Source organism: Etheostoma cragini, chromosome 14 (genome assembly GCF_013103735.1).
Source record: "Etheostoma cragini isolate CJK2018 chromosome 14, CSU_Ecrag_1.0, whole genome shotgun sequence".
NCBI classification, from domain to species: domain Eukaryota; kingdom Metazoa; phylum Chordata; class Actinopteri; order Perciformes; family Percidae; genus Etheostoma; species Etheostoma cragini.
In genome coordinates, this window is record NC_048420.1 from 5013602 (window position 1) to 5027182 (window position 13581).

At 41.2% G+C, this 13581-nt stretch overlaps 1 long non-coding RNA gene across 1 annotated transcript; it reads left to right on the forward strand.

Annotated features, from left to right (window-relative positions):
• Window positions 1-1001: 1001 nt before the first annotated feature.
• Window positions 1002-11729, forward strand: LOC117956413. The gene is made up of 3 exons (XR_004659259.1): window positions 1002-1076; window positions 1979-1985; window positions 11719-11729. It is a non-coding gene; the product is annotated as an uncharacterized LOC117956413 (long non-coding RNA).
• Window positions 11730-13581: the final 1852 nt, after the last annotated feature.

The following is a 13581-nucleotide window of genomic DNA, read 5'->3' on the forward strand; positions in this document are numbered from 1 at the left end:
CTGTTAGTGTTTCTACCTGTATGTTGTTAACAACTGCCCATACCCAGCTAGCAATGTTTGGTTCCCAGAAAATTCTAGGAACATTTGTTTTGGTTGGGGGAATGTTCCCTGTATGTTAGGTTGCATAAGGAAAATAGTTTAACGTTCTTGAAACGTTAGTTTTTGGTCACACCCACAAACACAAAGTGTGCATTAACAGGAATTAATTATATTAGCAGGAATGAATGAACAGGCAAACTTGATGGGATTTAAAACATTAATATACAAACAATAAACAAAATACAAAAAAGATAAAAGGATCTAGAGTGCAAAGTGCAAATGTGTGCAAGATGCAAATTGGTATGATGAAGCATTTAATTAAGTGAGTTGATATGTCATACTAATAATGAACATGTTGACAAAAGCAAGACAAATTTACTAACAACCCTGTTTTTGTGATTACAAATACTGATAGTTTTCACATTTGTTTGATTATTATGCACATCATGCAGAAGAATTTCAATTTACAGTCTATGTGGGGCAAACTTCAGGACTTTCCAAATCAAATCCTCCATGTATGCTGCAGTCAGCCCAGGGAAGGTTTTTGGTAGGCCGCTACAGTAGAAGTCAAAATGAAGCAAAGTTACAAGTCAAATTAAAACCTCTTATCAGCCAACCCGAAGCATAATACTGATGTGAACAATAAAATAACCCCTGCCTGTTATAACCCTGCAAACTGCCAGGTCCTTGAAGGCGTTTGTCTTTCTTCACCGCAGGCTATACTGTGTCAGCAGCTCATTAGTTGCCACTCGCCGTAGCATGCGGCGGATGGCATCACCTCCGGTCGACAGGAAAAGTTGCTGGTAAACATCTAGAAGCACAAATTCCTACATGTAAAACAAAGTGGAGAGCTTGTACAATCTCATGTTGTAAGAGAACTCAGTTCAGTTATATTTGAAATTATGCAATTATATAGTGTTAATCTTCGGGCAGGACTACAGCCACTTAGTTACCATTTTGTTCTTCCTCTCCTGTTGACAAAGACACCTGTCAACCTCTTGCAGCTCGGTGATTGTCAAGCAGGGCGACAGCAACATGTCATTGACAGAAGGAGCAGGAGGTGACTGGGTGCACCTTAAAAGCATGAGCAGCTCCTCCATTTTCTCCTCAAAGGCATCTGTGAGAGACCAAGCAGTTAAGCATGAGGAGTCACAAGAGCAATTCAAAAGCAAGAGTTTTTATTTCCCAAAAATAGTTACAACAAAATAAAGATAAAGTTCTGGGCCCTTAAAAGAGGTAAAAGTTCAAATATCAAGTTACTTGATATTACATTGGATTTAATTGCAAATGCAAAATGTAAAGCAACTGTACCTTTAACTGGGTCCCAAGATGAAGTGGCAGGCTGAGCTTGCATCACTACAGACTCATCCAGCTCTGGGCGACCAGCTGGTTACCTGCATGGTGTTGACATATCTAAAAATAAATTACACATGAATATTGGTCAGTTCATTCATGGTAAGTTTCTTGCACATGCTGCTGCAAAAAATTGCAAAAAAAAAAAAGTTAAAAACAACTTACATGCATGTGACGGAGGCAGGTATATCTCCTGACCTGAAAAAGGCAGAAAGAGACCAACATCAGAACGGTCATATGATATGCACTATGTTGAACATCACTAGCTCCATGGTAGAAAATATGACTCTGGTTTCTTACATGCATGCATACAGTGAGGAAAATAAGTATTGAACACCCGGCTATTTTGCATGTCCTCCCACTTAGAAATCATGGAGGGGTCTGAAATTGTCATCGTAGGTGCATTTCCACTGTGAGAGACATAATCTAAAAAAAAAAAAAAAAAAAACAGAAATCTCAATGTATATTTTTTAACTATTTATTTGTATGATACAGTTTCAAATAAGTATTTAAACACCTGAGAAAATCAATGTTAACATTTGGTACATGCAGGACTATCAAGTAGCCTTTGTTTGCAACTCCAGAGGTCAAACGTTTCCTGTAGTTTTTCACCAGGTTTGCACACACTGCAGAAGGGATTTTGGTCCACTCCTCCACACAGATCTTCTCTAGATCAGTCAGGTTTCTGGGCTGTTGCTGGGAAACACAGAGTTTGAGCTCCGTCCAAAAATCCTCCATTGGGTTTAGGTATGGAGACTGGCTAGGACACGCCAGAACCTTTATATGCTTCTTACAGAGCCACTCCTTGGTTCTCCTGGCTGTGTGCTTCGGGTGATTGTCATGTTGAAAGACCCAGCCTCGACCCATCTTCAATGCTCTAACTGAGGGAAGGAGGTTGTTCCCCAAAATCTTGCAATACATGGCCCCGGTCATCCTCTCCTTAATACAGTGCAGTCGCCCTGTCCCATGTGCAGAACCCCCCCCCCCAAAGCATGACGCTACCACCCCCATGCTTCACAGTAGCAATGGTGTTCTTGGGATGGTACTCATCATTCTTCTTCCTCCAAACACAGTTAGTGGAATTATGACCAAAAAGTTCTATTCTGGTCTCATATGACCACATGACTTTCTCCCGTGAATCCTGTGGATCATCCAAATAGTCATTGGCAAACTTAAGACGGGCCTTGACATGTGCTTGTTTAAGCAGGGGAACCTTCCGTGCCATGCATGATTTCAAACCATGACGTCCTAGTGTATTACCAACAGTAACCTTGGAAACGGTGGTCACAGCTCTTTTCAGGTCATTGACCAGTTCCTCCTGTGTAGTTCTGGGCTGATTTCTCACCTTTCTCAGGATCATTGAGAACCCAGGGGGTGAGATCTTGCATGGAGCCCCAGTCCAAGGTAGATTGACAGTCAGCTTCTTCCATTTTCTAATGATTGCTCCAACAGTAGACCTTTTTTCACCAAGCTGCTTGGCAATTTCCCTGTAGCCCTTTCCAGCCTTGTGGAGGTGTACAATTTTGTCTCTAGTGTCTTTGGACAGCTCTTTGGTCTTGGCCATGTTAGTAGTTGGATTCTTACTGATTGTATGGGGTGCACCGGTGTTTTTATGCAGCTAACGACCTCAAACAGGTGCATCTAATTTAGAATAATAAATGGAGTGGAGGTGGACATTTTGAGGTCTTTTTACAGGTCTTTGAGGGTCAGAATTCCAGCTGATAGACAGGCTTTCAAATACTTTTTTGCAGCTGTATCATACAAATAAATGGATAAAAAAATCATACATTGTGATTTCTGGATTATTATTTTTTTGAATGTCTCTCACAGTGGACATGCACCTACCATGACAATTTCAGAGCCCTCCATGATTTCTAAGTGGGAGAACTTGCAAAATAGCAGGGTGTTCAAATACTTATTTTCCTCACTGAACATGCAAATGATTGGCAGATTTGCATTAAGAACACTCACAGACAAAGTCCTCTGAGTTTTGCAATGCATTGTTTATTTAGCTTTTAAAAGGATTAAGTGACACTGCAAATACAACTAAAGAAAAATCTAGATTCATGTTAACGGTAATATATTTTAAAAAACTGAAATATGGATATACGGTGTGAACCATGCAGCCTTATGTACAGCTATGTGCAGTGTGGGGTTGAAGTTGTTTGCATGTCTCCTAAAAATCATGCAGGACTATCAAGAAAATGTTGGTCTGTGGCTCCTCAATCATAATTGCCTTTTTTGTGAGTTCACATGCTGGAACCAGCTTTACAAAACAGTCTCTCGTTTTCACCCTGAAGCACCCGGTGATTCTTGACTCACAAGGCTCTGTGAACCGAGGCTCCACCTTCTCAAAACCATGTCCTTCCTCTCCTCAATGGCCTTACAGCATTTGTCCCCTTCCAAGATGTATACATTGTGTGGTCTTGAAATGTTCCTTCTTTGTGCATTTTCTTTCTTTGTGAGATTTTCCGTCTTTGTGCAGGAACAATGCGGCTTCGACACAGTTCAATCTCTGGGAGCCTTCTGGCCACTTGAATTAGGGGTCTTCTTCCCGATCGGACCAGATGTTTCAGTTGCCCCAGGTAGTTCTCAAACTGAAAGGCACTGCATGCATCCAGGCATCCAATGAAAACCATGAAATGTCTATACACCGGGATTGACAGAATGCCTTTGAGCACAATTTTTCCTGTGTACAGGGCAATCTGACGCAGCTCTGTAGCCTTCCATCAATCCACTTCTTCCAAGCTTCGCGGCTTCCTGGTAAAGCAACTTGGAATAGAGCTTCTCAAAAAAAGCTAGTCTTCTGCTGACTTCTCGAACTTGTCCAGCAGACAGACTGACCTGCTTGTTTCCCCTCACCCGTTCCACCAGCAGTTTCCTCATTACACTTAAGCAAGCTTGGTGCATGTAGTCAATGGAAGATATTTTAATCATATCAATGAGAAGTTGCAGAAATGGTGAAACTGTAATTCCCTCAGTTTGTTTGTTTTGATTGATTGATCGCATTGGTTCGTAGGGTGGGTTGAACCTCAGGTTATGTTACACGGCCATCCACCCATTGCCCTTTCTGTGTACATTTGTCCATCCATTGTATTCGGTGCACAGTTTGATTGCCTTGACCATTGCCTTGGCTGGAGCATCACACACAACACAATGCATCAAAACCTTTTCTTGAATTCCATTTTCTAGTAGATCATGCACTTCTGCAGCCACAACTTTAGAAAATCAAAATCCTTAGGTTTAGAAGTAGGCTTAGAAATTAGAGTTACACGAGTTGGATTCAGATGGATGGCACACAAGACGGGACACAGACTGATCTGGCTACTTTTGAATAGCGGAAGTCCGTCAATGTTGAGAGACAACTCCAGTGTGTTTATTTTTTTCAGAGCCTACCCTGGGTACCCCTTTAGTTGTCCTTCAAGAGTTCTCCTTAAACCAAAGTGGACAGCTTCATCCCGGATACTGTGGTTGAACTGATATCTCTTGGGGTTGATAGAAGAGTTCTGGGTGTTGACGGTAACTCTGGATGCAGTTTGGCTTTTATAGAGACTTTCTAATGGGGAGACGCAGCATTAGAAATTAATTATAATAACAAGTAAATCTTATTTGTAACAACAATGCAAGCAGGTTTATATGATGACACAACACATACAATGCAGACAAAGCGTGGAACAGTTTGGTTGTGGTGATTAGCTGGCCGTATTTCAATGTCTGAACCATTGACCGTTTATGCTCTGGTGATATCTTTGACTCCTACGTTACCTACCACTATAATCGTATCAGAATCGCTATTTTTAAGACACAAGGCTTGACAGAGAATGAAACTTTGCTCGAAGTCTCACCAGGGTAGAAGATGTATTTAGACAACCAAGGAGACTTTGTCGTGCTACTAGCTAGTTAGTAGCTAGAAAGCTAGATTGTTCTGTTCATAAATACTTTTTATGTGATTTTTAGCAAACAAACCTAGATTTTGAAAGACCAATCATTTTAGAGGGAATCTTATAAGCAGGTGGCTGCAAACCTTTATGCTACTTCAAAAACTCAGAATAACTAAAAACAACTGTCAAGTGTTTCTTTGAACTTTGAGGTGTCCACACTTGAAGGACCAGACTTTGGATTTCGGATTTTTTTTTGACCAGTTAAACGGGTACCATTGTTAATAGGTGAACACGTTGGTACAGGTGGACAGGTAAACAGGTGAAAAACCTTTAAACACAAAATAAAAGAAAAACATTGATTAAACAGGTTTTATTTAACAAATGTTTACATATGAACAGAAAGGTATTTGACTGATTACTGTCAAAGTAATTAGATTCTATACACACACGTGTACTGCACAACTATATAAACCAAGCTGTGATTATCCAACACACATTAACCTAGTCTTTTACTTTATATAGGTGAATTCCCATTTCCTTTAACTGTACAAAAGATATATAAATTTGGTGCAGTTAAAACTTCTTTTACCCACAACATTAACACATTTAATCCACCATATACCAAACCAACAACCAAATGAGAGTCCATGTGAGCTTACCGCTGGCCCGTCACAATCAAAAGTCCCAATTCCTCATATAGTTCATCTGGTCGAGCAGGCGCGCGCAGTCACGTGCACGCGCAGGAGTCATTTGTGGGACAGCGTGCAGGGGAGACAGCAAGCAGGTGAAGGAAATGTGATCTGTCGACGGGGGACAGCCACACCCCCACCGGATCAGCACGACAACAACCAAAAGGGAACGTTGTGCAACCGCAGGAAAATGTTGCAGTTAGTGGTTCTGCCCCGCCTTTCTCCCGCTGTGGAGGGAGACACAGGAGAGATCGGCCTGAGTACCCTGGAAGGGGAGAGGCAGGAAGTACTCGGAGAGAACGCAAACACAACCCTCAGAACCACTCACTCCAGCCTGTGTTCTTGCAGGGATGGCAGGTGCCCAGGCTGATTCAGATTCTGGTCCAGACACGGAGGAAGAGCACATGGTCCCAGGAAGCGCTCCAAGCTCCAGTGAGGAAGACGCCCAAGGCCCCCAAGAGCTTCCCCCTCTCACGGGCCAGTATGGTACAGCCCAGTTACAAGATCTTACTCTTGCAAATGCCTTGAAGAATGTGCAGGTGATAGAGGGAGTGGTGCTAGGGGATAGGACAAGCCCTACCTACCCCCATTTTGCAGTAAACCGGGGGTTGGTGTATCAGGTGGTACACAAAGATGGAGAGGTGCAGGAACAGCTCCTCGTACCACAGCCCCACCGGACCACCGTGCTCAACTTAGCACACACCCACCCGCTAGGGGCCCACCTAGGGGTGGAGAAGACGAAGGAAAGGATCTTGCGACGCTTCCTTTGGCCAGGGGTGCACAAAGAGATAGAGAACTACTGTTGTAGTTGCCCTGAGTGCCAGAGGGTGGCACCAAAGGTCACATATAGAAACCCGCTCATTCCCTTGCCCATTATCGAGACCCCGTTCGAGAGGATCGGACTGGACATCGTTGGACCCTTACCAAAGAGTGCCAGGGGACATTAGGACATTCTGGTCATCCTGGACTATACAACCCGATATCCTGAGGCCATCCCGCTGAGGAAGGCTACGTCCAAACAGATCGCCAAGGAGCTATTCCTTCTGTCAACGAGTCTGGGGCTCCCGAAGGAGATATTGCCTCACTGCTATGTGAGCCTTGAGATGGACACTTCAAACCTCCAGAGAGACCTACACATCTTTGCTGACGCGTCAGAGAAGGCAAATGGCTCAGTTGCCTATCTGCAGACAGAGAGCTCACAGGGCTGTGTCTTTCCTCACTGCCAGATCCAGAGAGGCCCCTGAAGAAGCGGCAATCAATACCAAGACTAGAGCTGTGTGCTGCTTTGACAGCTGCAGAGTTGGCTGCACTACTGCAGGTCCTTGTAAATTGTGTGGTCTATATGTATAGTGTCTTGAGATAACTCTTGTTATGAATTGATACTATAAATAAAATTGAATTGAATTAAAGCAAAGATTATAATACATGCTAATTGCTAACGCCTGATACATGACACACGCCAGAAATGAGAAACTTTCAAGAAATATATATATATATCTATCTTTTTTACATAATTTGTCGGCACCCCTCCCCCCTGAGCTAACTTTGAGGACTTCAACAGGATCCCGGGCCCGCTGTTCAAGAGCTCTGCTTTAGTGAGCACCATAACTGATAGAAATTATTTTTAAACCCCAAAAAAAAAGTTTAAATAAAAACATTTAAAAAAAAAGTAACATACAAAGAAGCTTTAACAATAATAACTGTGAATTTTGTTTACAAGGGAGCCTTTTCACAGATTTGTTGGTATATGAAAAACCCAGCTGCAGCTGATAAAAGTAATAATGGCTAGGTTTGATTTTGGGACGCTAATGAGCAGGCATTAATAATAGTCAGTGTTGTTTGGCAGTGCTTGTTAAACTGGCATAGCTTAATCAAATATTTCCATTATGGGTTTGATTAGCTGAAGCTTTGATCATGGACACTATTATTTACCCCCACACTAGCATTTCAACAGTATCTCTACCCCAGATAACTGTTCATTCAGTGTGCTAATTACACTGGTTATTAATAACACTGCCAGGCACTATCTAGAGCTGACGTGCAAGTGGCAACCATGAGAAATGTTCCCATCACTTAGTTTCCTCGCAAATGACATGAACGATGTCATGTTAATATTGTAGCATGTGGACGGAAAGATGCACCTCATAAAAGTAATTGGTGAGATTTGCTCAGAAAATATAAGGTTTTAGGTACCCTTTACTGTGTAGTATCCAATGCATGACTCACGATTTTCTACTTTAAGTTATCATGTATTTTTTGTCAGTATTTATATTTTCAAAGTGAAACAAGATGGAGGAACGTGGCTTCCCGAACAAAGAGGAGGCCGGACCTGCTGCCAGCACCCTGCTCTACTCAACCTGCCAATTAACCGACTGTGATCAGTAGTGGCTGGCAACGTGACCACTTCTACCTCCTCCATGCCAGGATCGGCTTAAATCTGTTCTTCCCCTTGCAAATACATTATAATAGTCAAACTTCATTACAACCATTTGCCTTTTATTTTGGGGCATATACCAAAACAGTTTTTTGTGGCTGGGTTGGCTCAGTGGGTAGAGCAGGCACAAATATCCTTTGAGGTTTATGCCTTGATGGAGAGGTCCAGGGTTTGAATTTGACCTGTCTACCCCCTTTCTCCCCAAGCTGTCCTATTAAATAAAGGTGGAAAAGCCCGAAAAATAATCTTTAAAAAAAAAACAGAACAACAGAAGATAATTCAGTCAATTTGCTTTGTTAAGCTAATGATGGTCTCCCCAGTGTTCTAGTCAAGTCCACCTAAACTAAGACCAATGATCTGCTTTAAAAATGTTTAATGTAGAAGGAAATGCATTTGTTAATCACCGTGGACATACACTCTGTTCTGGTGAGAAACTGAATATAGTATTGATATTTTCAGGCATTCAGAGGCAGCATATCAAAATGAAATTACATCACCTGCCCCATTATCACTGTATTAGTTTTACCTTGTTATTGTTAGCAGACCTACACCCAGAGCCCAGACACAGAGCATTATCATTCATTTAAAGATGTGTTTGTGTCCATCTGAAGATCAATATTTACTCTCCTTTTGTCTCTGGTTTGGTCTCCACCAACTCCACTACGTTTACCAGCTAGATTCTGAAGCCTGATTTATGATTCTGCGGATGATCCACGCAGAGTTAACACTGTAGCCTACGTTAGTGGCCTGAAGTTAACACTTGTGCGTTGGTATGTGCGTTGATCTAATTACGAGAAAAGCAGGGCCGGCATGTGTGTGTGTGAAAAGTGTGTTGTAGAGCAAGTGAGAGAGTGCCAGTGATTAGCTTTGGAGCTAGTACCAACTCTAGAGGCATAGTGAGAGGAACAAAATGTGTCCCCTGTGCTTTCTGACCACGGTGGGAAATCTGTAGCAGGAAAAGTTAACCCTCTCCTTGATTTCATGTTTTTTCTGGAGAAGGAGAACCCGATATGAGCAGGAGGGAACATGAAGTTACATTTTTTAGGAGGTGCATGTCAGGCCATGATGTAGATCTCCACATACATACACACATAGATATTAATAGAAAGCCCTCAGATAACTTTCACTGTTATGCGGATAACACCTAATTATACCTATCAATCATGCCAGACAAAACCAGTCAGTTAGCTAAACTTCAAACATGTATTAAAGACATAAAATCATGGATGACTTACAATTTTCTGATGTTAAACTCAGACAAAACAAACTTTCTTGTGCTGGGCCCTAAAAACCCCCAAACCTCATCATCTAAAGATAAAGCTACTTTGGATGGTATTTCCATGGCCTCTAGCACTACTGTCAGTTATTTTTCATCAGGTTGTATCCTTTAATGCCCACTTAAAATCCACCTCAAAAACAGCCTTTTTCACCTTTGTAACATTGCCAAAATTAGGCACATCCTGTCTCAAAACAATGCTGAAAAACTAGTCCATGCATTTGTCACTTTCATGCTGGACTACTGTAATTCTTTATTATCAGGATGCTCAAATAAGTCCCCTAAGACTCTCCGGCTGATCCAGAACGCTGCAACGCGTGTTCTGACAAGAACTAAGAGAAGAGATCATATTTCTCCTGCATGAGCTTCCCTGCATTGACTTCCTGTAAAATCCAGGATTGAATTTAAAATCATTATCCTGACCTACAAAGATCTAAATGGTAGAGCATTGTCATATTTTGAAGAGCTCATAGTACCTTACTGACCCATTGTGTCCTGCTACAACCTGCTGCGCTCTGCATTGTCTTGCTACGCCCTGCTATGCCCTGCATTGTCCTGCTATGCCACTGTCACACTAAATGCTTTCTCTTGTGGGAATTACTAGATTTGTTGGGTCATTGTAAATTATAGTGTGGTCTAGACCTACTCTATCTTTAAAGTGTCTTGTGATAACTTGTTATGATTTGATACAATAAATCAAATAAAATTGAATACCCACTGAGTCAATTTTACACAGAAGTATTAATTGCCCTTAACTGTATTTCTGCTGTTTTGTGCTGAGTAGGTATTGTACATTGTGTTTATCAGAGAATTTTCATTTAAAACAGCTCTCTGCAGCTGGAAATGATGTTGAAAGTGAAGTTGGAGGCCTGAAACCCAAACCAATTACTTGATAACGGCTAAAAAAAAACGTTTTCACTATTTTCTTGTGCACGTTTTATTGAAAAAGAAACTCTACTGGAAGAATACTGCAGCCTTGGAGGACCATTGAGAACATTGACATCAAGTTATAACCAGAGTTGTGAGCAGTGTAATTTTTCAGTTTTCCTCATTGAAGGATTGAAGCCAAAGTAGTAAAATTTGCTTAGAGACAGTAGGTGTCTCCAGGACCACATTGGTGAAAACAAAATGAGTCTTCCTGTTGTGGCTGGCTCCAGTTTAAATGACCACACAAGTTATCATGTTGGCAAAATATTGTGAGTGTATGCAGGATCCCAGGTTAATGCAGGAATGGCTCACGGAAGTTTGGTGTACAAACATGTTCTGCTTAGGGAACTAAAAATAATTGTTAACAGAGATATGAACATTACCTAGTGTATGTGAGAAAGCAATTGGACTCAATTTGAATTGTTTTTATGAAATTTCATGCTCTGTTTTCATGTGTTTGCATATTAATACCATAGGAGTTAGCTTTTTATTACATCAGCCTTTGTGTCAGCTGTTAGTTTTACTGCCCTTTGTAGGATATATGTACAGGACACACATTTGCCCTTTTGCCCTGTTGGCAGTGGTATAGCACTTCCACATCCGCTACACCAGATATCTTCAACAGGGGGTTTGGGATCCTTAGTGGCTCCTCAGAGTTACTGCAGGGAGCCCCCCAAGATATTGTTTAATCATTTCAAAAAAAGTAAAAAAAAAAAGAAAAAAGTTAAAAATTGAATGTATGGATGTAAGAGTATGGATACTCTTAGGGTATTTGCAGATGGACAGATTAAATACAATTATCATCTGCGTTAGTATTTGATGACACATTATTGATCATCTTACTGGCATACTGTAGATTAATTAAACCAGTCAACCCAAGCATAGGCACCGATTTATTTTATCCTTTGTGGGTGCTCAAGGGCGCACGCCCTTTAAAAAAAAAAGTAGTCCATAAATGTTTGCATGTCAGAACCGACACGACTGTGGCCGACACAAACACACATGCCTATTAACTTGATAATAACTCAGGACAGCGACACTTCTCACCATACAGATAGGACTGGAGATGAATTGTTTAACCGACACCGTGATCAGATTCCTTAGGAAATTAAGAATCAGTGGAGCAGGGGACTGACAGCGACATAACCAATCACACTATGACAGACGCTTCACTTAGTACCAACTGCAATGTTTCATTTTAAATGAATGTAGCCTAATGGCAGCCTAGCACACGTGGGTGCTCAGTATTTTTCGTGGGTGCTTGAGCTCCGGAGCATACATCGTCACCTACTAACACAAGCAGCGTTCCCATACTCAGTAAACTTAACACACAATACAAAACACTTTTCACTCTCTTGGATAGACTCATTCAAAGTTCTCCACAGCGCCACAACAATTAATCACACAATGCAACATAACACACCCTGCATGGTGTTCCATGGGCCTCTAAATGGGGTAAATAACCCCAGCACTCACCAAGCAGGGAGACATTTTGTCAAACAAATATGATCAAAACAAAACTAATGACGTGTAAATTGTTTATGATGTACTCTGAAATGAGCGAGCCCAGCGCGCTGCCTGGGAGTAATCATAGACACGAGAAAGACATAATCAGGAGGAAATGAATATGAATATAGCTGGAGCGCACTTTGACACTCGGGCGCTGTGTGTTGGACTGGTCCGAAGGTGTGTGATTCAAATGTGTGTTTTCCTGGCAGCATGAAAACGTGGTCTCTGCTATTTGCACCAAAAAAAATGCTGTCTGAAGAGTGAATGGCTGACACAGATATGAAAAGTGTTCCTCCATTTCATAAAAGACCTATCACAATAGTGACTGAAGTGTTATTTGAAGGAGAGGTGGGGGAGGGGGGCTCTATTGAATTTCCTGAACTGACAGCTATTGAACAGCGATTCATTAAATGAACTCAGCGGGTATCATTACACTGCATTTCAATTAGCCAACACACACTGGTTACCAACAAAGGTTGCCATGTATTCACACATTATAGTTACAGGCTTGTGTGGCCAAAACAACTAACATATTAAATACATAATAATATGTTTATTAAACAATATATGAACATGAACATAATATTATATATTGATATAACAATTATTATACATGTTAGTAGGGCTGTCAGTTGATTAAATTATTTTATTGTGATTACTTGCATGATTGGCAATAGTTAACTCGCAATAAATTGCTGTTCTAAATGTAGGCTACTTTAAAAAGGGATATTTTTCAAGTTATTAATGTGTGATGGGTTTGTCCTTGTCACGTTTCAGATTTAGCTGGTTTGATGTTTCTGTTTGTTTTGATGGACTTCCTGTTTTATTTTGAAATCCACTGTTTGTCTTCACTCACTTCATTTGTCTTAATGCCCTTTTGTTTGTTTCCCGCCGTTTTTGATTATCTGTCTCCGGCCCTATGTTATTCACCTGTGTCTAGTCGTTTTCCCCTCCCCCATGTATATACAGTATACTCACCTGTGTTCACTAACCCTTTGCCAGATTGTTGTTAGTCCTCGTATGTCTCACACTCCAGCCTCTCCTAGTACATATATTCCCAGTATATTCCTAGTATACATACCTTTTACTCCTTGTCAAGTCGACCATTTGAGTCCGACGTACTTCGGTGGTAACTCAGTTCCCATCGACAGTAGTATGCACATGACTTTAGTGTTGTCAGGAAGATAGATGATAAATGTCCAATTGTGACTTAAGGCAGCTTTTCATTTTGTTCCCAACATTGCATGTTTTAACCGTTATTGTTGGCAGGGGTTTGTGGATTTGCTGTGTTTTTCTTATTGTTTGTTGGACTGGGAATTAGGATTTTGAGAAGCAGCTGTGATTGTAAAGTCAATTTCCCATTCATTTGTTCCATTGACGTCTGGGAAAAATCCGTATATAAAGAGTTTTAAACTCTTAGGCTAACCAGCTACGGCGACTCATAAACATGCAACGTATCATTTCAAGTGAAAA